The sequence below is a fragment of the Lissotriton helveticus genome, chromosome 4_1, assembly GCF_964261635.1.
Source record: "Lissotriton helveticus chromosome 4_1, aLisHel1.1, whole genome shotgun sequence".
NCBI classification, from domain to species: Eukaryota; Metazoa; Chordata; class Amphibia; order Caudata; family Salamandridae; genus Lissotriton; species Lissotriton helveticus.
Genome location: NC_136063.1, coordinates 1,918,881,452 through 1,918,907,333, shown reverse-complemented (window position 1 = coordinate 1,918,907,333; position 25,882 = coordinate 1,918,881,452). Strand labels below are relative to the sequence as shown.

At 52.2% G+C, this 25,882-nt stretch overlaps 1 long non-coding RNA gene across 1 annotated transcript; it reads right to left on the bottom strand.

The window, feature by feature from the left end:
• Positions 1 to 1,449: 1,449 nt before the first annotated feature.
• On the bottom strand, positions 1,450 to 16,669 carry LOC144829432 (uncharacterized). The gene is made up of 4 exons (XR_013610660.1): positions 16,406 to 16,669; positions 11,673 to 11,862; positions 9,699 to 9,872; positions 1,450 to 2,072 (listed from the first exon to the last, which is right to left on the bottom strand). It is a non-coding gene; the product is annotated as an uncharacterized LOC144829432 (long non-coding RNA).
• Between the last annotated feature and the right edge of the window lie 9,213 nt (positions 16,670 to 25,882).

Genomic DNA, 25,882 nt, shown 5'->3' with positions numbered 1-25,882 from the left:
CTCCGCGCAATGCCAGAGCTAGTTTTTCTCGCTTTTTATTTGGTGTTCTTTGCGGCCCATGCTTCATTCCACCTACCACTTTACACTGACTTGTTCACTTTCCTCCCATTTCTATCACCTTCCCTCAGTCTCCTCCTTCATGTATTCCTCTTTGTCAATCTCCGTCTCCCATTCTTCATCTTCGATGCATCTTTTATTTTCTTACATGCTTTGGTGTACTTTCTCCTTTCTTCCCCTTCCTCCATATTTTCTACAACTTCATCACCTGTATTCTCATATCTTCTTTATTACTGCCTTCCTTATTTGATTTCCTCTTCTTCATTCAACCTTCCTTGTTCTCGCTCCGGTTTTCTCTTTCTTACCTCATTCCTCGTTCTTTCCAACATTGCCCCATCCTCTTCAGTCTCTTTCTCTGTGCTTCTGCTTTTCTCTGTCTCTACTTCTGCTCATTATTTCTTGTGTCCCCAATGTGCAGCTTTCCAGCTTTATTCCTTCCATTCTCTTCTTTCTATCCTGTTGATCTTTCCCCTCTACTCCTTCCACCCTGCATGCCTGCCTCAACTGCTTCCTTCGTTTTCGCGCTTTATTTCCGTAGTCTGTATTCTGTCAATCCACTTCTGTTCTCCTCCCTCATAACCCCCTCCTCCGTTTATCCCTCTCTTCGCCCCTCCTCCTTCTTCCTTATCATATTATTTTCTTCCTCCTCTCCTTTCCTTCCTAGTCTTTCCCGCTCTTTCTTGCTTCCTTTGTTCCTCTGTCCCTGTCTGTGTCCAGCCCCCTCTCCCTGGTACCTCAGACCTTTCCAGCTGCCTCCCGACCACCCTGACAGTCGGGAGCTGGTGCCTGTGGGTACAGAGTCTGGCTTGGCGTGATTTATGCCATTGGTATAACAGCAGACACACTGCAGTCCATCACTGCAGTCCCCCCCCCGATTAAAATTCAGCTCCGGCCCGACTGCAGCACTCCACAAAAGGAATATTCTACATAATTTCCGAAAATGCTTGTTTATCTGGTTTAAAAAGTGACCTTGTGTGATGTAACTAGTGTTCATTTAAAGCGCTGCAATACCTTCCGATAGGGTTCGCGCTAAATAAAAGTGCAGAAAAAACACAAGACAAATCGAACGCTTTAAAGCAAGAAAGGAACACCTCGGTGGGTGAATCACCCAGCTGGTGTCACAAGGCCCCCATAGGCAGAGCGGATATTTCTTGCCATCCCCACCTCTGCTCATTATCCAGAGGCTACCAGGCCTTACAGTAACACCTCGTCACCCAGAATACCCTCGGCCCCCCTCTCCAATCTCACACCTCAGCAAAGAGCCTTTGATCAGCATTAAACAGGCAAGTGCTCCCCCCTGGGGCGCTACCTCCGGGCATAAAACACATTATACACCACCTTGAGTGTACCCGTTCTTTGAGGTAGACAGTACCATATAGGAGAGGTGCAAAATAAGTGTATAATCTTGTTGTAAGCCTTTATTACTGCAGGACATAATCAGGGTTTCTTTGCTACAACAGCTTGAATTATATACAACACTACATTGGGCGCTAAAAACTGAGAAAAAAAAATCACATTGGAATGTTTAGAACCCAAACTGCTCAAATTTCCTCAAAACGTAACCATGAACAAATCAATTTACACTGGAAGAATACTGACGCATTTGCTGTGCTTAATACAAGCTTTAGTTTAATAAAAAAACTAAACTTAAAACCGGTTTGCCCATAGGCAATTAAAACAGAAGTGGAATGCATGCAGGGTGAACGAACTGCTCAACTTTGCGGAAAATTGTTCTTAAAGTCCACCAATGCAGTGTGCTAAAGTGTTTGGTCTTTCAGGGCAGTTTCTCAACTACTTTTCATCAGTGGTTGTTAAGTCCCCAGAGTAATCATTTGGGTCAGCAGCATCATCCGCATCTGCACTTTCTGCCTCCACATTATCTGCTCCTCATTTTCATTGTTTTCACCATCAATGTCCTCCTTTTCGTTTTGGTCATTGTCTTCATCATTCGCATCAGTTGTTTCCTCAACTACCGATTCTCCCGTTTGTTCAACGATTTCAAAGGGATTCTCACCCTAAAAGTAAACACAAGTTTTAAACCATCTTTAGCAAAATTCTCAAGAACAAATGCACACCAACTATTACAAAAGTAACAGCAAAAGTCTTGTGTACAGTGCAAGTAAAGAAATCAGATTTCAGATCACAAAAAAGCAGAAAGAATATATTATTAGAAAAGGCATCTTACAACGGGGAGAACATATGCAGGACTTCTAAATTTTAGAGTATGTCCAGACAGACCATAGGATGGAAAAATCCATGCCAGGTCTATGAACGCCCATGAGCTCCGAGGAGTCCTTGTACAGAGGGGGCGATGACTGGAATATTGAGGGTGGGCATCACATTTCCAAGAAATTCATTTCCTGCGAAACTACAATTTTTTGGGTGAAACTCAGTACGGAAGAAGTGTTATTTGCAAAGCTGAGGAAGGAGTACACAGATCTGAACATTCAATATGCAGTGTGAGCCCTGGTGGCAGGAAGGGTGCAAGTGCATCCACAGCATTACAGGCTGCAAGCTAATTCTTGATAGTAACTAACTTATCCGTTTGCAGCATGTGTACCTGTTTAATTTAATTAATGATTTTATTTAATGTGTATAGCGCTTGAATCACCCCCAGGGGGGTATCTCAGCGCTTGGAAGCACAGCATAGGTCATGGGTACTCACAAACGTTCTCTCAGGGGCCAAATTTACACTGTGGTTTGTGCCTGAGGGCCGCACCAGTGGGGTCAGTGGGGTGTAGTGTAGTTCCTATATTCCCAATAGGCTCTGAGCATTGGAATAATATCTTCAATAGTATAGACGTAGGACAGAGGGTAACTAGGTCTTCTACGGACTATATTAGACTTAAATTTTGTGTGCCAGCTAGCTCAGAGTTCACTAGAAACTTTCTCGAATAGGCGAGGAGGATTTTAACCTCCCTGGATAGACAAGAAGGGATTTAGTTTCTGACAACCATAGAACATGACAACTTTGCTCTCCCTGATCAAGAGTACATCTCTAGAGTCGTGTGAAAACAAAAGACAGCTATTTTACTCAGTCAATACGTGCATTCTTAGTTTCACCAGATTGTAGAGAAAAAAAGAGACGGGCGTTTTCAATAAAAGGTGTTATTTATTGATCAGTCTCTTTTCTCATACAAGAGAAATGAATCGCTACAATTGCAATACTTAGGGTTAAGTAGAATGCATATAGTAAAAGCAGGATTATAAAATAATACTGTAAAAGCATTGATATGGTTTCTTAGCCATATGATACTTTAAAATGGATAAAAGATATACATACATATATACATTGACTAATCGTCAATGGTGCTTCTAACTACACCTACCCCGGTGTACCTGACCTAAGCCTAATACGTGGGAGGGAGTAAGTAAGTAGCAGTTTAAGTTAAGTTTGTTTTGCCAAGAATCTGACTCAAGAATTCTCTATACGGTTTTAGTCAGTTCAGTACTTGGGATTTAGAATGCTGGAGGGCTGGTATCTCTCTCTCAGGACTCGGTATCCCAGTCACCCACGAGGGCAAGCTGAAAACGCACCAGGACTTGACTGTTGGGTTGTTTAGGATACTTGTAGCAATGAGTACGCTCTCCCTTTTTATTTGTTCCTTGTAAGCCTGGAATTTTTTTTAGATAAATAAACGTTAATTTATACACATACTGCTAGTTCAACTACAATAACTTGGTTGGAACCTAGAAGAGAAGGCCTTCAATGTGGACAGAAACCCTTTAGAAACTACTCTGCCACCAGGGTGTGCCAGATAAGCGTTTAAAAAACACCAGGGACTCTTATTAGGGAATGACCCGCAATCTCGCTCCCTCCACAAGCAAGCAATCAAACCCCACCAAGCAGGCCGTGACCTGAAACCCTCAAGGGAAAAGAGCACAGCCAAGAGACAAGGCGAGCAGGACTCCAAGGCAGACTGCAAGGCAACGGGTTACACCGAGTCTGATTGAATGGTTTGAAAAACCTCTGGTAGATTTTCTGAAGACAAATAAAAAAACATTGTCATTTACAATGCAAATAGATCAAAGTCTCTCAAATGCGAGACCTTTGACGCACTCGTGCTTTAGCTGTAAACATCGTAAGATAAAGACAAGGAGGTGCAATTGCTTCAAAAGCAAAGCTATATAAAATAAGCATTTGCAATGCAATAGGTCTCGCAGCATTTAAGTTTGAGTTACTGGCATTGTAAAGGACAATGTTTTGCATAAATTCTTTTTTGGTGTCCGTGTGTGCATGGCAGTGGTGGTGTGTGTGTGCATGGCAGTGGTGGTGCAGAGATGCAAATCAAAGTATCATGAAACAGCAGCCTCTGAATTTAATGGAATGTCGGCAGATAACAGAACATAGCCAGAGATGAACTGCCAGCAGTGTTTGGTCCACCAGCCATGTTTAGAGGCAATGTATTCAGGTTTACTCAAGAGAAGTGCCTTGTAGCTCACACAACACACTTCGAGGTGGATTATGAAATGGAGAGGGAACTCATGTAATTATTTCAAAGAAGGGCAAACAAGCTCACATTGTCTGTTGTTGGCGATTAGAAAAGCGACCGCGTAAGAGAAACTTTGACAGGTGTTAATGAGAACTGTGGGAGAGTAGTGTGGGGCCTCATTGGGCAAATGATAAGACAAGTTCCTGGAACGTGAACCACAAATGTTTAAGATGAAGGGCAAGCTTTATAATGTGCTTTAATGTAAGCTGGGACTCAGAAGTCTGTGCTCTTTTCTGGACATGCCCTTTGAAGGACACAGATTGGTCAATGAGAGAGCCGAAGGATTTGGAAAAAAATGAAATAGGGAGAAGAGGCCATCCAATTCCAAAGACATGCCCTTCACATTGACAAAGCCTTTATTTTGAGATACCCATAATTAATATTATAACCACCACACTGCCCAATTATTTCAACTATCAAACCAATGCCAAGGTGTTGGCGATGTGAAGGTCTGTAATTGTTAATGACGTGATGGATTGCACTGACATTCATATAGAGCCACTCTCACACAGACAGAGCGCCCCACACAGACAGAGCGCCCCACACAGACAGAGCGCCCCACACAGACAGAGCGCCCCACACAGACAGAGCGCCCCACACAGACAGAGCGCCCCACACAGACAGAGCGCCCCACACAGACAGAGCGCCCCACACAGACAGAGCGCCCCACACAGACACAGCCGCGCACACAGACACAGCCGCGCACACAGACACAGCCACACACACACACACACACACACACAGACACAGCCACACACACACACACACACACACACAGACACAGCCACACACACACACAGACACACAGACACAGCCACACACACACAGACACAGCCACACACACACAGACACAGCCACACACACACAGACACAGCCACACACACACACAGCCACACACACACAGACACAGCCACACACACACAGACACAGCCACACACACACAGACACAGCCACACACACACAGACACAGCCACACACACACAGACACAGCCACACACACACAGACACAGCCACACACACACAGACACAGCCACACACACACAGACACAGCCACACACACACAGACACAGCCACACACACACAGACACAGCCACACACACACACAGCCACACACACACACAGCCACACACACACACAGCCACACACACACACAGCCACACACACACACAGCCACACACACACACAGCCACACACACACACAGCCACACACACACACAGCCACACACACACACACACACAGCCACACACACACACACACACACAGACACAGCCACACACACAGACACAGCCACACACACAGACACAGCCACAGCCACACACAGACACAGCCACAGCCACAGCCACACACAGACACAGCCACAGCCACACACAGACACAGCCACAGCCACAGCCACACACAGACACAGCCACAGCCACACACAGACACAGCCACAGCCACACACAGACACAGCCACAGCCACACACAGACACAGCCACACACACAGACACAGCCACACACACAGACACAGCCACACACACAGACACAGCCACACACACAGACACAGCCACACACACAGACACAGCCACACACACAGACACAGCCACACACACATCTTCTCACCTGCACAATGGAAAGGACAAAAATGCACACAGGCTTCGATCAAACACCTTCCAGATTAACTGCCCAGAATGCAGCAGCACGCACAGCTTCAGACCCAGCACTTACCCACTGTTAGACTTGGGCCTTAGGGCAGGTTCACCCCTAATCTTTTTGCCTTTGTTTGTGACCCTGTGTAGTGATTTTTGGGTCTTGGCGCACTTTTTCCCTGTGTCCCAGAGTGAAAGTGCGTGCGTGTAGTATGGCTGGCCTGCCCTCCCATAGGAATGCATGGGGAATGTGTGTGCCCTGTTAGTTCCTGATGTGTGGGGAGTGCAGGCTCGAGTTTAGTATGTATGAACTCGTGAGAATGAATGCTGCGCAATGGTATGTGCGGCTTGTATGTGTCTAGAAGGGAAGTGCTACTTCTGGACATTGATGTATGTGTGCAGTGAGGATACTGGAGCGTGATTGGCTGGAGCTGTCTGGCATGCCAGGCTCCAGGAAGTCTGGATGGGTCTGCCCGGTGGTGAGTGAGAGATCAGCATGAGTGATGTGTGGGAGGAGTAGATCTGTGTCCTGGATGGGCTGGGTTTTTCCCCACACAATGCTGGCTCCGCCCCCCTGTGGTTTGTCTAATGACCCAAGCCTCCCCAGTGAATGAAAGGGGTGGTTGGGCCATCAAGGGTACTCCCAAGCCAGCTGCAACTGGTTTCCCCCCACCCTGCACCTCCTAACAAAGGAATTCTCTGTATAAATATGGGGCTGTGTCCCCACAGAAATTGTTCTACTTGTGGATCCTTGCCAGAGGGGGCTGTTGCTGCTGCTGGGGCCAAGAGGACCGCCACTTGGCTTGTCTCCCTGCCTGGAGACCCAGTGTGCTGGCTCTGGCCCTGCCCTGCCCCCCTGTCTGCCTCCAGACCTTGCTGGAGCTTGTGCTGTGCCTGGAAGCGCTTTTATTGGATTCATAGCGCTAGGAGCGCTTTCCTGGTGCCCCAGCGCTCAATGGCGCTTTGCTTGTCTTTCCAGCGCTGAGCGCGCTGATCCTGTGCTCCCAGAGCGCTTGGGAGCGCTTTGTCGATATTGCCGGTTTTTGGAGCGAGCGAGTGCCCACCTCGCTTTATTTTTAATTTGAAGGCCGGTGCCACCCGGCATTGCCCCGTTGTGCGGATTTTATTGCGAGCCGGTGCCCACCCGGCATTGCCCCGAGGTCACCGCCGCAGCCCAGGAGCATTGGAATCCGTTGCCGGGCCGCTGCCTGTTGCGACCCGGAAGTCCCGCCTCCTGACCTCCAGGGCCGCGCTGCCATTGGCGGCCCCAGAGGAAGTCAGGCGGATTACAGCGGGACGGCGCCAGGCCAAAGGAGCAGGAAGCGGCCGGCGCGCCTTCCAGAGGCTCCCGATTGAGAGGAGAGCCCCGGAGAGTGAGAGGAGCTCCCCGCACTGCCGACCCGCCGAGGAGACGCATCTGGCCCAGGAGACCCGGTGAGTACGGGGACAGGGTCCTCTGAGTTTGTTTAGGGCGGCCCCGGTTGGCAGCGGGCCGCCCCAACGACCCCAGGCATTTGTTCCGAGTCCCCGTGAGGGACTCCCCGACGCCCAGTTGTTTCTTGGAGCCCCGAGAGGCTCCAGGCATTGAGAAGGTGACAGAGCGGCCCCGAAAGGCAGCGGGCCGCTCCAACGTGCTTAGTTGCCCCGAGGCCACGAGGGACTCCAACGCGAGGGGCATTAGTCAGTGCAGAGCCCCGAGGCTCTTGAGTGCCCATCATTGTTTTAGAGCGCAGAAGCTCTTTGGCGCCAGCACCTTTGTTTTGCGAGCCACAGAGGCTCTAGGGGGACACAGGCAGCCAGTTGGTTGCAGCCCCGAGGCTCCCACGCTGTGTCTCCCCACCATTGTTCTTGAGCCCACCTGGCTCCAACGTTGCCTACTTGCTATTTACAACTGTCCAGCACTTAGTGGACAGTTGCTACGTTTAGGCTTTTGTGACTGTGCTGCCTGCGCAGACCTCCCTGACACTGAGACTCAGGGCATTCCGCCCCTTTCGAGGCCAGTTGGCCTGAGGGACATTTTGAGTGTTGTGCTACATGCACCCTGCGCATTGTGATTTCTTTGCTATATGATTCTTGCGCAAAAGTTCTAACCTGCACCTCTGAATGTGTTTTGATGTTACATGTGCAATTCTTGTTTGTTATTACCTTTGCTAAAAGTGACCTGCTTAGGTGATTCTTTGTTCTTTTATTCCCCTTTGCTAAAAGTGACCTGCTTAGAGGATTGTTGGTGTCATTACCTTTGCTAAAAGTGACCTGCTTAGGTAATGCCTTGTTCTTTTATTTCCCTTTGCTAAAAGTGACCTGCTTAGAGGAATGTTGATGTTTAATTGCCTTTGCTAAATGTTACTTGCCTAGGTGATTATTTTAGGTTTCCTTCCCCCTGCGTGATTTCCCTACAGAGACTAGGGTGGCGTAGGAGGTGATAGGTTTTCCTTCCATAGGTCCTGATGATAAGGTCCTAGCTCCCTGCGTGATTTCCCTACAGAGACTAGGGTGGCGTAGGAGGTGATAGGTTTTCCTTCCATAGGTCCTGCTGATAAGGTCCTAACTCCCTGCGTGATTTCCCTACAGAGACTAGGGTGGCGTAGGAGGTATTTTCCCTTTACCAGTAGTTACTGGTTGTATGCTACATTTACTATTTCTGTGTTACAGTCATTATATGTTGATGTGCTAAAGTGTTATACCTACAAGTATTATTTCTAACAAGTGCATACCCCTGACAGTGGTCCAGGTGGCCCTGTCCTGTACATAATCCCTTGTAAATCTTGCCCGTGCCTGTTGGCACATTGTAAAGTGTGTGTGTTATCTAATGTGTTTTTATTATTATAATACAAAGGCTATTTTTGATATAACCTTGTGTGGAGTTTCCTTTGTGGTGGGCCTTTGGTTGTTGTCGCTGGGGTGCGCGCGCAAACGCTTTACACATCGCCTCTGAGATTAGCCTTGCTGCTCGCGCCACGTTACCTAGAGGGTGAGCGGGGGTTATCTTGGTGTGTGACTCCCTAGCCCTGACCTTAGAAATGGTGATCCCTGACTGACCTCGACGCGAGTCTTGGCCGGCCAGGGTCCCGTTTCTAACACCCACCAAATACACTTCCGCCACAGAAGCAGCACTGGCTGATGAGACTAGCCAGCCACCAGGGTAAAACCAGACAGAGCAGATGTTCTGAAGTGGCCGCTACCCACAAGACAAGGAGGCCACCAATTTCCAGGACATGGCTCACCAAGACTAACTATTAGTCAGTCAAAGCTCTAGCCTGTAGAAGGGGCAATCCAAAAACCACTTGTAACCCAACCGTGTCCCCGTCCTCCCTCGCCCCAAAAGAATGTACAGTTAAATGAGATTGATAGGACACTTTGTTAGGCTGAAACAGGGCACATTAACTGTAATATCCAGACGCGGGTAGAAATCTAAGCTCGGAATCAGAAAGGGGGGCCCTGAACACTGCAGGGGGGCTGGGGAGTTCAGCAGTCAATTATACTCTGCCTTGAAAATAGTACTGTGCCAAAATGGCCTCTTACCCAGAGTGACTAGTACATGTCGCAACTCAGCGCCCATCACAGAGCCATTGGCTTCTTTGTCGAAGACCCTCAGCCCCTCCACAAAGTCATCGTAGGTACCCTAGTCCTTGTTCTTCGCAATTGTCTGCAGCATGGGCAAGAACTCGTCAAAGCCAATCATCTTGGTGTTAAGCTCTGGGAAAGAGAGAAGAGTTCAGAGGAGCAGTCACCGGCTGCAGCAGCGTGCCAGGCTGGCGAGTACACATTAACAGTGACAAACTTTAAACAATGTGATCGTCCAAGTTCCCCAAAACCCCCCTACCACCTCCAGTCAGGTTTTTGTCCCATCCCAGACTGCCAATGAATATTACTGATATGGTCCATCTATCAACTGTGAACGAGGCAGAGATCTCCAATTCAATGTGTGGCACAGGGTAAGAGCTGAGGGCAGAGGGGTAAGAGCTGAGGGGTAAGAGCTGAGGGCACAGGGGTAAGAGCTGAGGGCACAGGGGTAAGAGCTGAGGGCACAGGGGTAAGAGCTGAGGGCACAGGGGTAAGAGCTGAGGGCACAGGGGTAAGAGCTGAGGGCACAGGGGTAAGAGCTGAGGGCACAGGGGTAAGAGCTGAGGGCACAGGTGTAAGAGCTGAGGGCACAGGTGTAAGAGCTGAGGGCACAGGTGTAAGAGCTGAGGGCACAGGTGTAAGAGCTGAGGGCACAGGTAAGAGCTGAGGGCACAGGTAAGAGCTGAGGGCACAGGTAAGAGCTGATCTGCCACGATTGTCACATTTTATGTAATATCCTAAATCAGATACAAGCAACACGTTGCGTCCAAGTGAAAGGGGCCCATTAGACTCTAATGGAAGCCTAAGGTTTAGTAATAATAGCCAACTAGGATATAGTGAGCACTTCTGACTTGCCCCCTAGGTTCAATGCACCACAGACCTAATAAGCCCCTGGGTCTCATCGTAACAGACTTTGCACTCTGAAATACACCTTAAAATGTAGCTCCTTCAGATTCACCCAAGTTAATTTTCAACTGGGGGGTGCTCTGGTCCACGGATGAGTGGCGTGTGCTCAGATCCAGGGGTGAGTGGCGGGTGCTCTGGCCAGGGGTGCGTGGCGGGTGCTCTGGCCAGGGGTGCGTGGCGGGTGCTCAGATCTAGGGGTGAGTGGGGGTACTCTGGTCCAGGGGTGAGTGGCGGGTGCTCAGGTCCAGGGGTGAGTGGCGGGTGCTCAGGTCCAGGGCTGAGTGGCGGGTGCTCAGGTCCAGGGCTGAGTGGCGGGTGCTCAGGTCCAGGGCTGAGTGGCGGGTGCTCAGGTCCAGGGCTGAGTGGCGGGTGCTCAGGTCCAGGGCTGAGTGGCGGGTGCTCAGGTCCAGGGCTGAGTGGCGGGTGCTCAGGTCCAGGGCTGAGTGGCGGGTGCTCAGGTCCAGGGCTGAGTGGCGGGTGCTCAGGTCCAGGGCTGAGTGGCGGGTGCTCTGGTCCAGGGCTGAGTGGCGGGTGCTCAGGTCCAGGGCTGAGTGGCGGGTGCTCAGGTCCAGGGCTGAGTGGCGGGTGCTCAGGTCCAGGGCTGAGTGGCGGGTGCTCAGGTCCAGGGCTGAGTGGCGGGTGCTCAGGTCCAGGGCTGAGTGGCGGGTGCTCAGGTCCAGGGCTGAGTGGCGGGTGCTCAGGTCCAGGGCTGAGTGGCGGGTGCTCAGGTCCAGGGCTGAGTGGCGGGTGCTCAGGTCCAGGGCTGAGTGGCGGGTGCTCAGGTCCAGGGCTGAGTGGCGGGTGCTCAGGTCCAGGGGTGAGTAGCGGGTGCTCAGGTCCAGGGGTGAGTAGCGGGTGCTCAGGTCCAGGGGTGAGTAGCGGGTGCTCAGGTCCAGGGGTGAGTAGCGGGTGCTCAGGTCCAGGGGTGAGTAGCGGGTGCTCAGATCTAGGGGTGAGTAGGGGTACTCTGGTCCAGGGGTGAGAGGCGAAACCTAAAAAACAGAAGCTGTCTATCTAGAAACATACCTTTTTTGACCGCATTGCCATTTGATCCAGGTTTTCTCAATTTAGGTTTTTTGTCGACAAACGCCCCTCCAATGGGTTTATTAAGCGATTGCATCATCTTTCTTTTCATCCACCTTCCAGCAGGCCGACCAAATACCAGATTTGTCTGGTAGTCGACAACAATTCCAGGTCTCTGCATACCGCCATAATCCTGCAAATTGATAACATAAAATTAGCAGAGAGTATGCAGATAAGGCAAGTTACATGGTGTGCAAAAATGTGTTAACAGTTTTATAATAATGGCAGGCATAATCCAAGAACCAATGTTGGGTGGTCAAGGAATTCGTCGGCTAAGCAGCAATTGTTGCCATTCTGGTAGGTGTAGATACTTCTTGGCTACAATTCTGAAAACTGCAGTAAGGACACTGCTGTACAGGTTTTCATTTGCATTAGTGAGCTTGAGAAATAAAGAAGATAAAATGCTTATAAACATGTGTGTGGTTGTGTCTGGTTGCGCGTGTGGTTTGGTTGTGTGTGGTGTGGTTGTGTCTGAGAGAACCGGGAGTTAGAGAAGGAGGCGGGGTGAAAGAGAAAAGCAGATAAGCACAGTAAAAGAGAACAGGGAGTTAAAGAAGGAGGTGTGGTGGAAGAGAGCAGCAGATCAGCACGTGAGAAGAGAAGAGAACAGGGAGTTAGAGAAGGAGGCGGGGTGGAAGAGAGCAGCAGTTCAGCACGTGAGATGACAAGAGAACAGGGAGTTAGAGAAGGAGGCAGGGTGGAAGAGAGCAGCAGATCAGCACTTGAGAAGAGAAGAGAACAGGGCGCTAGAGAGAGGGAGGGCGCTAGAGAGATGGGAGGGCGATAGAGAGAGAGAGAGAGAGGGCGATAGAGAGAGAGAGAGGGCGATAGAGAGAGAGAGAGGGCGATAGAGAGAGGGAGGGAGGGCGATAGAGAGAGGGAGGGAGGGCGATAGAGAGAGGGAGGGAGGGCGATAGAGAGAGGGAGGGAGGGCGATAGAGAGAGGGAGGGAGGGCGATAGAGAGAGAGAGGGAGGGCGATAGAGAGAGAGAGGGAGGGCGATAGAGAGAGAGAGGGAGGGCGATAGAGAGAGAGAGGGAGGGCGATAGAGAGAGAGAGGGAGGGCGATAGAGAGAGAGAGGGCGGGCGATAGAGAGAGAGAGGGAGGGCGATAGAGAGAGAGAGGGAGGGCAATAGAGAGAGAGGGAGGGCGATAGAGAGAGAGAGAGGGAGGGCGATAGAGAGAGAGAGAGGGAGGGCGATAGAGAGAGAGAGGGGGCGATAGAGAGAGAGAGAGGGCGATAGAGAGAGAGAGGGCGATAGAGAGAGAGAGGGCGATAGAGAGAGAGAGGGCGATAGAGAGAGAGAGGGCGATAGAGAGAGAGAGGGCGATAGAGAGAGAGAGAGGGCGATAGAGAGAGAGAGGGCGATAGAGAGAGAGAGGGCGATAGAGAGAGAGAGGGCGATAGAGAGAGAGAGGGCGATAGAGAGAGAGAGGGAGGGCGATAGAGAGAGAGAGGGAGGGCGATAGAGAGAGAGAGGGAGGGCGATAGAGAGAGAGAGGGAGGGCGATAGAGAGAGAGAGGGAGGGCGATAGAGAGAGAGAGGGAGGGCGATAGAGAGAGAGAGGGAGGGCGATAGAGAGAGAGAGGGAGGGCGATAGAGAGAGAGAGGGAGGGCGATAGAGAGAGAGAGGGAGGGCGATAGAGAGAGAGAGGGAGGGCGATAGAGAGAGAGAGGGAGGGCGATAGAGAGAGAGAGAGAGGGCGATAGAGAGAGAGAGGGCGATAGAGAGAGAGAGGGCGATAGAGAGAGAGAGGGCGATAGAGAGAGAGAGGGCGATAGAGAGAGAGAGGGCGATAGAGAGAGGGAGGGCGAGGGAGGGCGATAGAGGGAGGGAGGGCGATAGAGAGAGGGAGGGCGATAGAGAGAGGGAGGGCGATAGAGAGAGGGAGGGCGATAGAGAGAGAGGGAGGGCGATAGAGAGAGGGAGGGCGATAGAGAGAGGGCGATAGAGAGAGGGCGATAGAGAGAGGGCGATAGAGAGAGGGCGATAGAGAGAGGGCGATAGAGAGAGGGCGAGAGGGCGAGAAAGGGCGATAGAGAGGGGGAGAGAGGGCGAGAAAGGGCGATAGAGAGAGGGAGAGAGGGCGATAGAGAGAGGGAGAGAGGGCGATAGAGAGAGGGAGAGAGGGCGATAGAGAGAGAGAGAGGGAGGGCGATAGAGAGAGAGAGAGGGAGGGCGATAGAGAGAGGGAGGGCGATAGAGAGAGGGAGGGCGATAGAGAGAGGGAGGGCGATAGAGAGAGGGAGGGCGATAGAGAGAGGGAGGGCGATAGAGAGAGGGAGGGCGATAGAGAGAGGGAGGGCGATAGAGAGAGGGCGATAGAGAGAGGGCGATAGAGAGAGGGAGAGAGGGCGAGAAAGGGCGATAGAGAGGGGGAGAGAGGGCGATAGAGAGAGGGAGGGCGATAGAGAGAGGGAGAGAGAGGGCGATAGAGGGAGAGAGAGGGCGATAGAGAGAGAGGGAGGGCGATAGAGAGAGGGAGGGCGATAGAGAGAGGGAGGGCGATAGAGAGAGGGAGGGCGATAGAGAGAGGGAGGGCGATAGAGAGAGGGAGGGCGATAGAGAGAGGGAGGGCGATAGAGAGAGGGAGGGCGATAGAGAGAGGGAGGGCGATAGAGAGAGGGAGGGCGATAGAGAGAGGGAGAGAGGGCGAGAAAGGGCGATAGAGAGGGGGAGAGAGGGCGATAGAGAGAGGGCGATAGAGAGAGGGCGATAGAGAGAGGGCGATAGAGAGAGGGCGATAGAGAGAGGGCGATAGAGAGAGGGCGATAGAGAGAGGGAGAGAGAGAGAGGGCGAGAGAGAGAGGGCGAGAGAGAGAGGGCGAGAGAGAGAGGGCGAGAGAGAGAGGGAGAGAGAGGGCGACAGAGAGGGAGAGAGGGCGATAGAGAGAGAGAGAGGGCGATAGAGAGAGAGAGAGGGCGATAGAGAGAGAGAGAGGGCGATAGAGAGAGAGAGAGGGCGATAGAGAGAGAGAGAGGGCGATAGAGAGAGAGAGGGCGATAGAGAGAGAGAGGGCGATAGAGAGAGAGAGGGCGATAGAGAGAGAGAGGGCGATAGAGAGAGGGAGAGAGGGCGATAGAGAGAGGGAGAGAGGGCGATGGAGAGAGGGCGATAGAGAGAGGGAGAGAGGGCGATAGAGAGAGGGCGATAGAGAGAGGGAGAGAGGGCGATAGAGAGAGGGAGAGAGGGCGATAGAGAGAGGGAGAGAGGGCGATAGAGAGAGGGAGAGAGGGCGATAGAGGGAGGGAGAGAGGGCGATAGAGGGAGGGAGAGAGGGCGAGAGAGGGAGAGAGGGCGATAGAGAGAGGGAGGGCGATAGAGAGAGGGAGAGAGGGCGATAGGGAGAGAGGGCGATAGAGAGAGGGAGAGAGGGCGATAGAGAGAGGGAGAGAGGGCGATAGAGAGAGGGAGAGAGGGCGATAGAGAGAGGGAGAGAGGGCGATAGAGAGAGAGGGCGATAGAGAGAGAGGGCGATAGAGAGAGAGAGAGGGCGATAGAGAGAGAGGGCGATAGAGAGAGAGAGAGGGCGATAGAGAGAGAGAGAGGGCGATAGAGAGAGAGAGAGGGCGATAGAGAGAGAGAGAGGGCGATAGAGAGAGAGAGAGGGCGATAGAGAGAGAGAGAGGGCGATAGAGAGAGAGAGGGCGAGAGGGGGAGAGAGGGCGATAGAGAGGGGGAGAGAGGGCGATAGAGAGGGGGGGAGAGAGGGCGATAGAGAGAGGGAGAGAGGGCGATAGAGAGAGGGAGAGAGGGCGATAGAGAGAGGGAGAGAGGGCGATAGAGAGAGCGATAGAGGGAGAGAGGGCGATAGAGAGAGAGAGAGAGCGATAGAGAGAGAGAGAGGGCGATAGAGAGAGAGGGGGCGATAGAGAGAGAGAGAGAGAGAGGGCGATAGAGAGAGAGAGAGAGGGCGATAGAAAGAGAGGGCGATAGAGAGACCCCCAATTCTACTACTCTCTTGTAGCCCAACAAACAAATCATCAGAAAATGAAGCAGAGTTGAGGGGCATGCCAGGTAGAGATCCATGCCACACAAGCGTCCGGTGGGGATGTATGGCATAATTACAGCACCAGGACTCCTCAGCGACCTATCATATTCAGAACACTGGTACTCACAACAGCAAGGAGGTAGGGAGACGGTGGGACGGTAACTACTTCACACAAGTCTGTCTTCGTTTTGAACAAGAGATCGGCTTCTTTTTAGACAAGCAACCATCCTCAACTTGTCCCAAGTACAATATCACTCCTAATTGGAGTCCAAGGAGAAATAAAGTTGGTTGTGTCTCGGTTGCAAATTCGCAACCTTGACCGCCCCCCAAACTTGGGGGCTTATTTACAAGCCCCTTGCGCCACTTTTGCGTCATTTTTAACATAGGAAAAGTGACGCAAAAGTGGCGCAAGGGGCTTTTAAATCTGTCCCTTGGTATTTAAGTCACCTGCACTTCTGTTGAACGTTGTAATACCTAAGAAAGGAATTCTACTCTAATATGAATTAAAATCTCCAGAGCTGATGCCGCAGCCATTCCTTTGAAGGGGAGGCTGAGGTCAGTCAGGAGAGCTGCTGGTTGCGCCCGGTGCCGCCTGCACAGCCAGTGACCGTAGCCGGTGCGTCGGACCCTGGCTCCCCGCTTCCCACAGGCCCCTCCCGGCGCGGCGCCGCTGCACTCACCGGTGTCCAGACGCACTACCTGGGGCAGCCGCCAGCCTGTAGGAGCTGATGAGCTGGTCCAGGGGCAGCGAGGCCGAACTCCAGTGCACCTCCTTGAGCGGGGGCACGGCGGCGGCGGGCTCCATGCTCACGGGCGGGGGTCGGCGGAGAGGTGGCGGCAGCCCCGGGCTCCCCCGTCAGCCGCAGCGGGACATGCTGCTGCTGCCGCCGGTCAAAGCAGGGTCGCCTCAGGCTCACGGGCGGGGGTCGGCGGAGAGGTGGCGGCAGCCCCGGGCTCCCCCGTCAGCCGCAGCGGGACATGCTGCTGCTGCTGCCGCCGGTCAAAGCAGGGTCGCCTCAGGCGCGTCCGCCCGCAGCGCTGCCCCTCTGCCGCCGAGGCTGCCTCTGGTAGGAAGCGCCATCGCAGCGCCTGCCAGAGCTGACTAATCACAGCGGCGGAGGAGCTCGCGCGCGCGACGGGCAACATAGAACTGGCCCCACCCACACTTGCGTAAATGTGTGCACAAACAGGGGGTACAGTCCCTGATGGGCGGGGTAGTGAGACGTCATGAAAATTAAAATGCGCATGCGCACCATTAGTGCGCATGCGCACAACGATGAGGGGACACTGCCACATGGGGGACAGTGGATTATAGAACACCGGCACAGTGAGATGTTCGCCAGCAGTAAAACACACCGGACACCACAGTTACTTAGTCGGGACCGGAAGTCCCGAGCGACCCCGGCCCTTTTATTTATAGCTCTCTGGCCACGCCTGGCCAGAGAGTGATACAATGTATGGGACAGGATCCGGGTCGCCCTTCAAGCCACCAACACTAGAACGATACATACCTTATCAGGTTGGTCATTAAACAAACTAAACATAACAAACTAGCACATGAAGTCGGCCAGTCTTCGGTTTGGCTTAGGATTCGACCTGAGACTATACTGGTGACAGTGATTGTCTCTTGGATTGCGTGAAATTGGAACCCACACACATGTGACCTGGCATTCAGGACTACGCTGTTCCAGTCCTTGGGACCTCGCTGGACTCGATGGGGCACTTGCCCCTGACATGCAATCTGCATCCTCCACTGAGGTTTCGGGGCTGCAGCCTTTCTGTCACTGGTGGTTCTGTGGCAGGAGTGGGAATTCGCTTGAACCACGAGACGTTCCTTGTTATAGTCTCGCCCTTCCTTTCTGCTGTGACTGCCGTTCCTTTGTTGGATTTCACCACCCACACACCGGGTTCCTAAGGTGTTTTGAACTTCCCGGTGTCCCAGCGATTTCGGATTAATACAGAGCATCCAGGTGGCAGGACACGGGTTGTTGCTTTGCGTCATTGGTTGGCTCGGTCGTGGTGCTTTGTCTTTTCACTTGGGTTGTCGTCGGGTCATATGGTTGTTGTTCCCCGTATCCCGCTCTTGGGATCATGTCATTCCGGGGTCCGGCCAGCATGAGAGACCACGGTGATCTCGGAGTTGTGCAATGGGGTGTGCTACGATATTCCCTCAGGAACTGGTGTAACCAGCATTCTGGGTCAGCACCTTCTGCTGTTGCAATTTGCAATACTTTGTTTATTGTGCGCATGAAGTGCTCCACCTCGCCATTGGCCTGGGGCCATTGTGGCGTTATCCGGTGATGTTTGATGCCGAGGTGTGTTAGAAAGTCTCTGAAACCACCCCCTTGGAAGGGAGGTCCATTGTCAGTCTTGATGATGTGTGGGATGCGGAATAGTGCAAATGATTTTTCTAACACAGGCTGCAGGTTGTTGAACGATGTTGAGGGTAGTACTTAGACGATGGGGTATTTGGTATAGCTGTCAACAATGACAGCAGTGACTCTCCCGTCAGGGAAGCTTCTGAAATCCAGACTTAGCCAGGCCCACGGGGAGGGGGCTGGCTCTTCTGTGATGACAGGTGCTGGAGCTTCCGTGATGACAGGTGCTGGAGCTTCAGCATTTCCAGTAAGCTGACAGCCGCTACAGTTGCGTACTACTTTTTCAACGTGACTTTCCAGGTCTGGAAACCATACCTTTTCCCTCATTCGGGACTTCAGCCGTCCGATGCCCTGGTGTCCTTCATGAGCAAGGACGGTCGCTTGTTCCTGCAAGCTGATAGGCACTACAATTCGTGATCCTCTTAGAACGACCCCATTTTCTGTCGAGCTAAGTTCGTGTTTTACTTTCCAGAGCTTGCCAAGACAATTGTGGTCAGGTTCACTCCATCCTTGAATGTCTTCGAGGAACTTTTCCCAGGATCCTCCTCTCAGCGCGGCTACCACCCGCAGGAGGCAGACATCTTTGTCAAGGTGCTCCTTGATCTCTTCTATCAAGATGGCTCGGGGGCACGACCATTGCGAGACCATGTTGATGAAATCCTCCGTTTGCATCTCCTGTTCCAGGCCAGACTCAGTCGCTATGGCCGGATGGCAGGATAAGAAGTCCGCAGGATTTTTGGCCCCTGGTCGGTAAAGCACTTCCATTTGATAATGTTTTTTTTTTGTAAACCTTTATTTGTACAAAAAGGAAATACAAATCTGGGCCTACAACCAGACCGGCCGGCCACGATACAATAGAGCAATCCAAAAAATACAGAAGAAGAATATACAGATACAATCAGGATAATATGCAGTCAATACAGTTCGAAAAAGGAAGGGGGGGGAGAATCTAGACGGCCCACAAACAGGAAGAAGGAAGGTTAACTTTTATAATATTACAATAAGGAGTATAACAGGCTCGGATACAGTATAAATGAATCCAGGTTCCCAGAGCAAACTATTGGCCATAAGAAAACTAAAGGGGCAGCAATGCGGAAAATTATCACTACAGTCTACATCAATACGAAAGCAGATGCGGTTAATTCAAATCAACATACAAGTAGACTCATCGTGTGCACCTCTACCACCCAATAGCACAGCAGAGATAGGACGATGGAACCGGAACATTAACATCACTAAAGCCAACCCGTCATACTAACCCTAGGGAGAGAGAGAAAGAGAAGGGGAGGGGAGGGGAAAGAAAAGGGGGAAAAAGAAAAATACAGACTGAAAGAGAAGAGCGCCGCGTCGAGACACGCATCCCGTAGTAAGGACACAGAAAGAGTAGGAGTATTAGCAACAAGGAAGGGATGGGAGTCGGCACTGAAACGCAGCATAGCCACAAAAGGAGAGAAGCAGCAATCCAGACCCCCATCCCTATAATACCACGGGAGGCAGGGACAGCCGCGGCGCTCCTATAAAGGGATACAAAAGGGCCATAGAACAAAGGAAAATAAACCGGGAAAGAAAACCCATCCCACCCATCCCACCCAGCACCCCTGCAGAAGGCTACGGCCTACCCCCCCAGCAGCGTGCCTGTCGCATTAATCCCGAACCCGAAATGTAGGAAACACGAAAGAGAAAAAGAATAAGGAGACAAAAAGAAGAATAAGAAGACAAAAAAGATGTGAGGGAGGAGTGAGGAAGTAAAAACAAAATGGTCGGCCCCAGCCCTCCGCCCAACCAGTCAATCGTAATATGTGTAGACGAAAACGATACAACTCGAGCATCATAAAACGTACAAGGGGGTCACCCACCGCACTATGCACACGGGAAAGCTCGCCACAGATATGTATACCAGCAATCCACCGGAAGCAATGTATCTCACCCCAGGCCTTCCTTAGCTACAAGCAACTCCCACCATACGACAGCGAGAAGCGAACAACTCGGTGCAAGGCAATCACACGAACAAAAAATAGTCCGATGAAGACGTAGGCCAGGGAGGGCAATCCATAAGCAAAAGATCAAAAGTCCGGGTATACAGTGCAAGTGTCCCAACAATGTTAACAGGGGCAGGAAAAGACAGGAGTTCAGTCTCGCCGCTTGGGAAAGCGGGGGTTCCCCTGCAGAGCAGAAACACGACCTCATCAAGGCAAATAGATGTAGCAAGCCATCATGTTTCTCGGACACTCGAGTAGGATCCGACCCCAGAACGACATCCGGGCCCCCAAACTCCAAACAGTGAAGCGCAGGAGGTGCAGAAGCCAATCGTTCGCATACCTGTCGACGGCCAGTGGCAGTAGCTCTCAGCTCGGCCGAGGGGGGTGAGGCAGAAGCATCACCGAGACGAGAGGGGACCGTGAGAGACCGACCCTCTAAGATGGCGGCGGACCGCATCGATACCCCAGGGGCAATGGGGGTCAAGGCCGCATGCAAGGACCGCAGTGCTTCCAGAACGTCGCCGATTGTAGGCTCGCGCACACATGTCCAGGCCCCCGTGCAGTCCAGTAGTCCAGGTCCGCCGTCCGGAGGATATCCACGGCCTATCTCGATGGCCGCCATTTTGTGGATTCAGGCTCGTCACCACCTCCCACGACTCCCGGATCAGGGCCTCAGATGCGGACCTCCACAGAAACCAAGGGGGTCCCGCTAATGCAGCCTTGGTGCAGAAAGGAGAGCCGCCAAAGTCGGGGTGCAGCCTGCAATACCTTTGGCGTGGTCGAAGAGCAGATCCCGGGCGCGAGGCTCCAGGATGGATGGACGGAGCCGCGGCAGGGGGGCCCCCTTCACACGAGCAGCCCTCGGTGCACCGTGCCCCACACCAGCTCCACGGCCACCAAGGCAAATCCGGATCAGGACCACCGGAATGTTCGCACAACGGTCTCCCGCCAGCGGCTCACGCTCTCGGCCGGGGCCGACGCGCACAACAATGCCAGGCTGGGCCCAATAGGCGAGGCCCCGGCTTCATCACCGCGGAGGCCGTGGTTCCTCAGGGGGCACAACTTCGGAGTCGCGGCACGTAGGAGCCTCCAGGTCAAACGGTGAGTAAGAGCAACACGTTGCGTTTCAATCTCTGCTCGAGTGCATCGTCCCGGGGCAGGATATATGGCAGGATTTGCGAGTCAGGCCGGAAGTCTGACGGAGCCGAGCTACAGAGCGACCATTACGATCGCGAGCTTGGCTCCTCCCCATTTGATAATGTTGCAACTAAGTTGCCCATCGTTCAATCCGGGGGGGGGTTGCTGTTCCTCTGAACAATGGCAGGAGGGGCTGATGGTCGGTTATCACTTTAAATGGATGTCCACTGCCATTGAGGTGAAAGTGATTGCATGCCCATTTGATCGCAAGCGTCTCCCGCTCTATCTGGAAATACCTTGCCTCGGTTGCGGTGAGAGCCTTGCTCGCAAATGCTAACGGGACCCAGGTCCCTGGTTCGGTCTCCTGGGTAAGTACAGCGCCTAGGCCCACTGGGCTGGCGTCCACAATCAGTTCCGTTGGACGTGATTTGACAAAATAGGCCATTGTTGTGCTGTCCAGTAGGGCAGCCTTCACTTGTTTAAATGCCTTTTCTTCTTCCGGGGTCCACTTCCATGGAGTCTCCTTCTTCGTGAGATTAGGTGGCGGCTCTGCGATAGTTGCTAAGTTCGGAATGAAGCGTCCGCAATACGTCGCCATCCCTAGGAAACTTCTCACCTCGGATGCGTTCATTGGTGCTGGTGCCAGGTGTATCGCTTGAGACTTCCGGGGATCTACTTTGACCCCATCTGCACTGAATACGTATCCAAAGAAATCTATGGACTTTTGGAAAAAATTGGCACTTCTCTCTGTGGAGTGTCACGCCGTGCTCGGCCAGCCGTTGCAGGGTGGCACGCAGTCGTCGATGGTGCTCTTCGATGGCCTTCGAGTGAATCAATATGTCGTCACTTGCATTGAGTACACCTCCTAGGCCAGATAGTATTTCTCTCACAGTGTTCTGAAATATTTCCGCCGCCGATGATATTCCAAAATAGAACCGTTTGTAGCGCCGGAGCCCAAGATGTGTGGAGAAGGTGGTTATATATCTGCTCTCCTCTGCTAGCGTGAGTTGGTGATAGTCTGCGTTCAAATCTAGCTTCGATAACCACCGTTTAGGTCAGCCAAGATGTCATCTACTGTCGGGGTTATATGCCTTTCTCGCCGGATTGTTCGGTTCGGCATCCTCATGTCTATGCATATGCGTATTTTTCCCGGTTGTTGAGGCTTTTCCGCAATCACCATTGGTGATACCCAAGGAGTCGGGCCTGTTACCTTTTCAATAACCCCTTGCCGTTCCAGCTCTTGTAGTTCCTTTTCGACTAAAGGTCGAAGATGAAAGGGGATACGTCGATGTCTCAGGGCCACTGGTTGGACGGCTTTGTCGATATGTAGTTTCACGGGTGGTCTTCGTATGCTCCCCAGTCCGTCGAACAGCTGCGCGAACATTTCTAGGACGTCATCAGCCTGTAGGAGTTTGACTGCATTCGCGAAGACAATTAGCCTAAGGTCCCCCGCAGTGTGGCTGCCAACTAGTATGTCAGCCTCTCCGTCCACGACATGGAACACTGTTGTTACTTCATGCTGTTCCGACCTCACTTGAACGGTCATCTTCCCTTTGAGAGGTAACGGGGTTGTGCTGCCATAAGTCAGTATTTTAATCTTGGATGGAGTGAGGGTTGGCCTCTGGCTCAGTCGTTTGTAGTGCTGTGATCCCATCACATTGACGGTCGCTCCCGTGTCAATTAAGCCAGTCACCCGGGACCCGTCGATTTCGATGTTGCACTTCGGTTGCGGCCGCCGCCTCTTCTTGAGGTCACTCGCGAACTACACGAAATAACACTCTTCCTCTTCTTCCTCCATTGACGAATCTACCAGGCGATTGCGGGTTCTGTCCATGGATGCTCCGCTAGCGTTAGGTTTCTTACAGCCCCTGTTGGTGGCTTTCTTCCTGTGTTGCCTCTTCCTCGTGCACTTCCTCGGCATACACTTGCAAAGTGGTTTGGGATTCCGCACTTGGAACATGACTTTCCTCTTGCCAGGCAGCTCTCTGGTGGGTGCTCTTCTCTTCCACACCATCCGCATGACGCTCGCCGTGGCACTCTGGTTGACCATCGACCTCTCCCTCCCCGGGATGCTGTGCGAACTGCATCAGCCCGCTCTACCTTGACACTGGTCTTGGTGGGAGGTGAGTGCGGCCTCCATGGCTGTCGCTCAGACATCTGCTAGTTCATGCGAGCGTGCAAGGATTAGTATTTCTTCTAGGGTGATCCGGGGCTGCCGTAGTATGAGGGTCCTCAGCGTCTTGTTGCGACACCCTTGGATGAGCTGCGCTGTCACGTCTTTGGTTTGGTCAGCCTCCGTGCAGGTACTTGCTAATTCCCTGAGGCGTGCATGGTATGTGTCCATCGATTCTCCTTCGCGTTGTCTAGCTTGCCTAAGCTTAAAGCGTTCATAATGAGGGTTGAGTTGGGGGTCAAAGTGAGCATTCAATGCCCGGACGGCCGCGTCATAGTCGTTGGCAGCACCAGTGTTTGGGAGATGTGCAAATAGCTTATACATCTCATCACCAGCAAAATGTAACAATAGTGATCTTTTTACCGCTCCATCGGTATCTCTTGTGGCTATGAAATAATTATTAAGGCGGCTAACCCATACTTTCCACCTCGGGGACGTGGTGGCTGGATCAGCAAGTTCACTAAATGGTGGGATTGCGGTGATCTGGGAATGTACTGGCTGCGTCACCACTGGTGGTGCTACTGGTTGCTGGGCTGTTGCAGCCCCTAGCACGTTCGACATGCTTTAGTCACTTGCTGACTTGTGCCTTCGGGTCTATTCTGGTCTCCTTTTGTTTTCACTCCGACTGCCTTTCTGGCCTTGGCGTTGTGTCTCGTGTGTTGGGCGGCTTTTTGCTGGCTCTTGTGGTTGCCACAGTCAGTTTCTCTGTCTCCCCCCCCTTCGGGGTCACTTGCATTTGCCAATGCTTATTTGGTATGGGGTGTTGCTGCTGTATGTCCCTTCGTTGGTGGGACTGTCTGGCTACTTATATCCACCCCTGCCTGTTTCTCAGAGGTGTTGCTGCCGGTTGCTTGTTTGCCTTTGCCAAGGTTGTTTGGTGGCCTTACTCCTGTTTGTTCATTGGCCCGTGTCTGGGCTCTGTTGGAGCACGTTGGGTGTGCTCTCTTGTCCTTCTGCCCCTTTTTCCTTTGGCTCGCTCGGGACTTCCCTCTCCTCAGGGCTGCTGCGGTCCTGTGCGGCGTCTCCTCGCGCTCTGAGCGCGTGTTCAGGCCGGTGGGGGCTTCTCCTGCGCACTGCGCACGCGCTGGCCGGCTCTTCTTTCGCGGCGCTTCCCCGATGGCTCCCAGGACGCTGCTAAACATGCACAGCCTCAGTCTTGCTTCCCTTCGCGTCCTTACCGGCAGGGACGCCTCCGGATGAGGTCAACGTCGCGTCCCTCGCACTCCAGTCCCGGATGGCTGTTCTCCGGGTTTGCCGGTTGCCGCGACGGCTCTGCTGGGCTCGGCGGGGCCTCGTTGACTCTGCGTTGTCTTCCACTGCACGGTGAGCGTTTCTAGTTGCAGGGTCACGCTTATGGGCATCCCACCCTCATCGCCAGTGTGATGTGGGAGGGAAGCTAGGGGCGCGGTCGCGCAGGCCTGCACAGTGCGATGTTTGCCAGCAGTAAAACACACCGGACACCACAGTTACTTAGTCAGGACCGGAAGTCCCGAGCGACCCCGGCCCTTTTATTTATAGCTCTCTGGCCACGCCTGGCCAGAGAATGATACAATGTGTGGGACAGGATCTGGGTCGCCCTTCAAGCCAGCAACACTAGAACGTTACAGAAGGGAGTACCATCACGGTTAAATAAAAAGTAAAAAAAAGAAAAAGAAAACAGCAGTTATTTTGTTCCTACCCTTAGGTAGGAGAAAGAGAAATTTAAGTAAAATGGCTGTTCTTGTTTACCTATGGATCGAAACGGGTTGTAGGCTTTCAGGAAGTCCATGCTTAGGTCCAATGTCTAAATTGTAAAGATTCTGTCCGGACCGGAGGCGAGTATTATGCTTTCTTTCTTTGCTTTCTTTTTTACCACAGCTATTTTAAACATATTATAACTACCTTTCCCATGAGACCTAGGGAAAGGAAAAACAAATGGAAACCAATCAGCAGGACGTCAATCCAATAATGGTCCTTCCTTCATCTTCATGGCCTCTCTTTCTTCACTGCTTCCCAGCCTTAAGATATGTGTCTCCTTTCTTGAATATTTTTTTTGGGGTATTTCTCTTCTGTTTTGAGGGTTTGACTGTGCACTAACCATTTTTCTACCCTACTCCGCATAGGGGCACCACGGGAACGCATTTCTGCGTTCCTCACGTGGGGCTTGTTTCATATATATTAATTGCTGGCAGAGTGAAGAGCGGTATAGACCTCCGCACATTCGGGGCGCTATCAGTCCAATATTTACCATAGAGGCTCACTGTGGACCTTCATGACAGCATGACTCCATTTGAAAAAATCGGAGTTTTCTCTGCCGTCACAAGAGCCTTCACCTGCAGCACCTGGAGAAAGACTCTACTAGGGGTCTGTGTAGGCTGGTGCTCTCAGCCAGCTAGCAATGTGGTCGCCCACATGGGTCGATATTACATCTTTAGGGTTCTCATGCCCAACTACTCGCTGTGATACCCCTTGGGGTCTATATATATAGTACGCAGGTCTAACTCCTGCTCA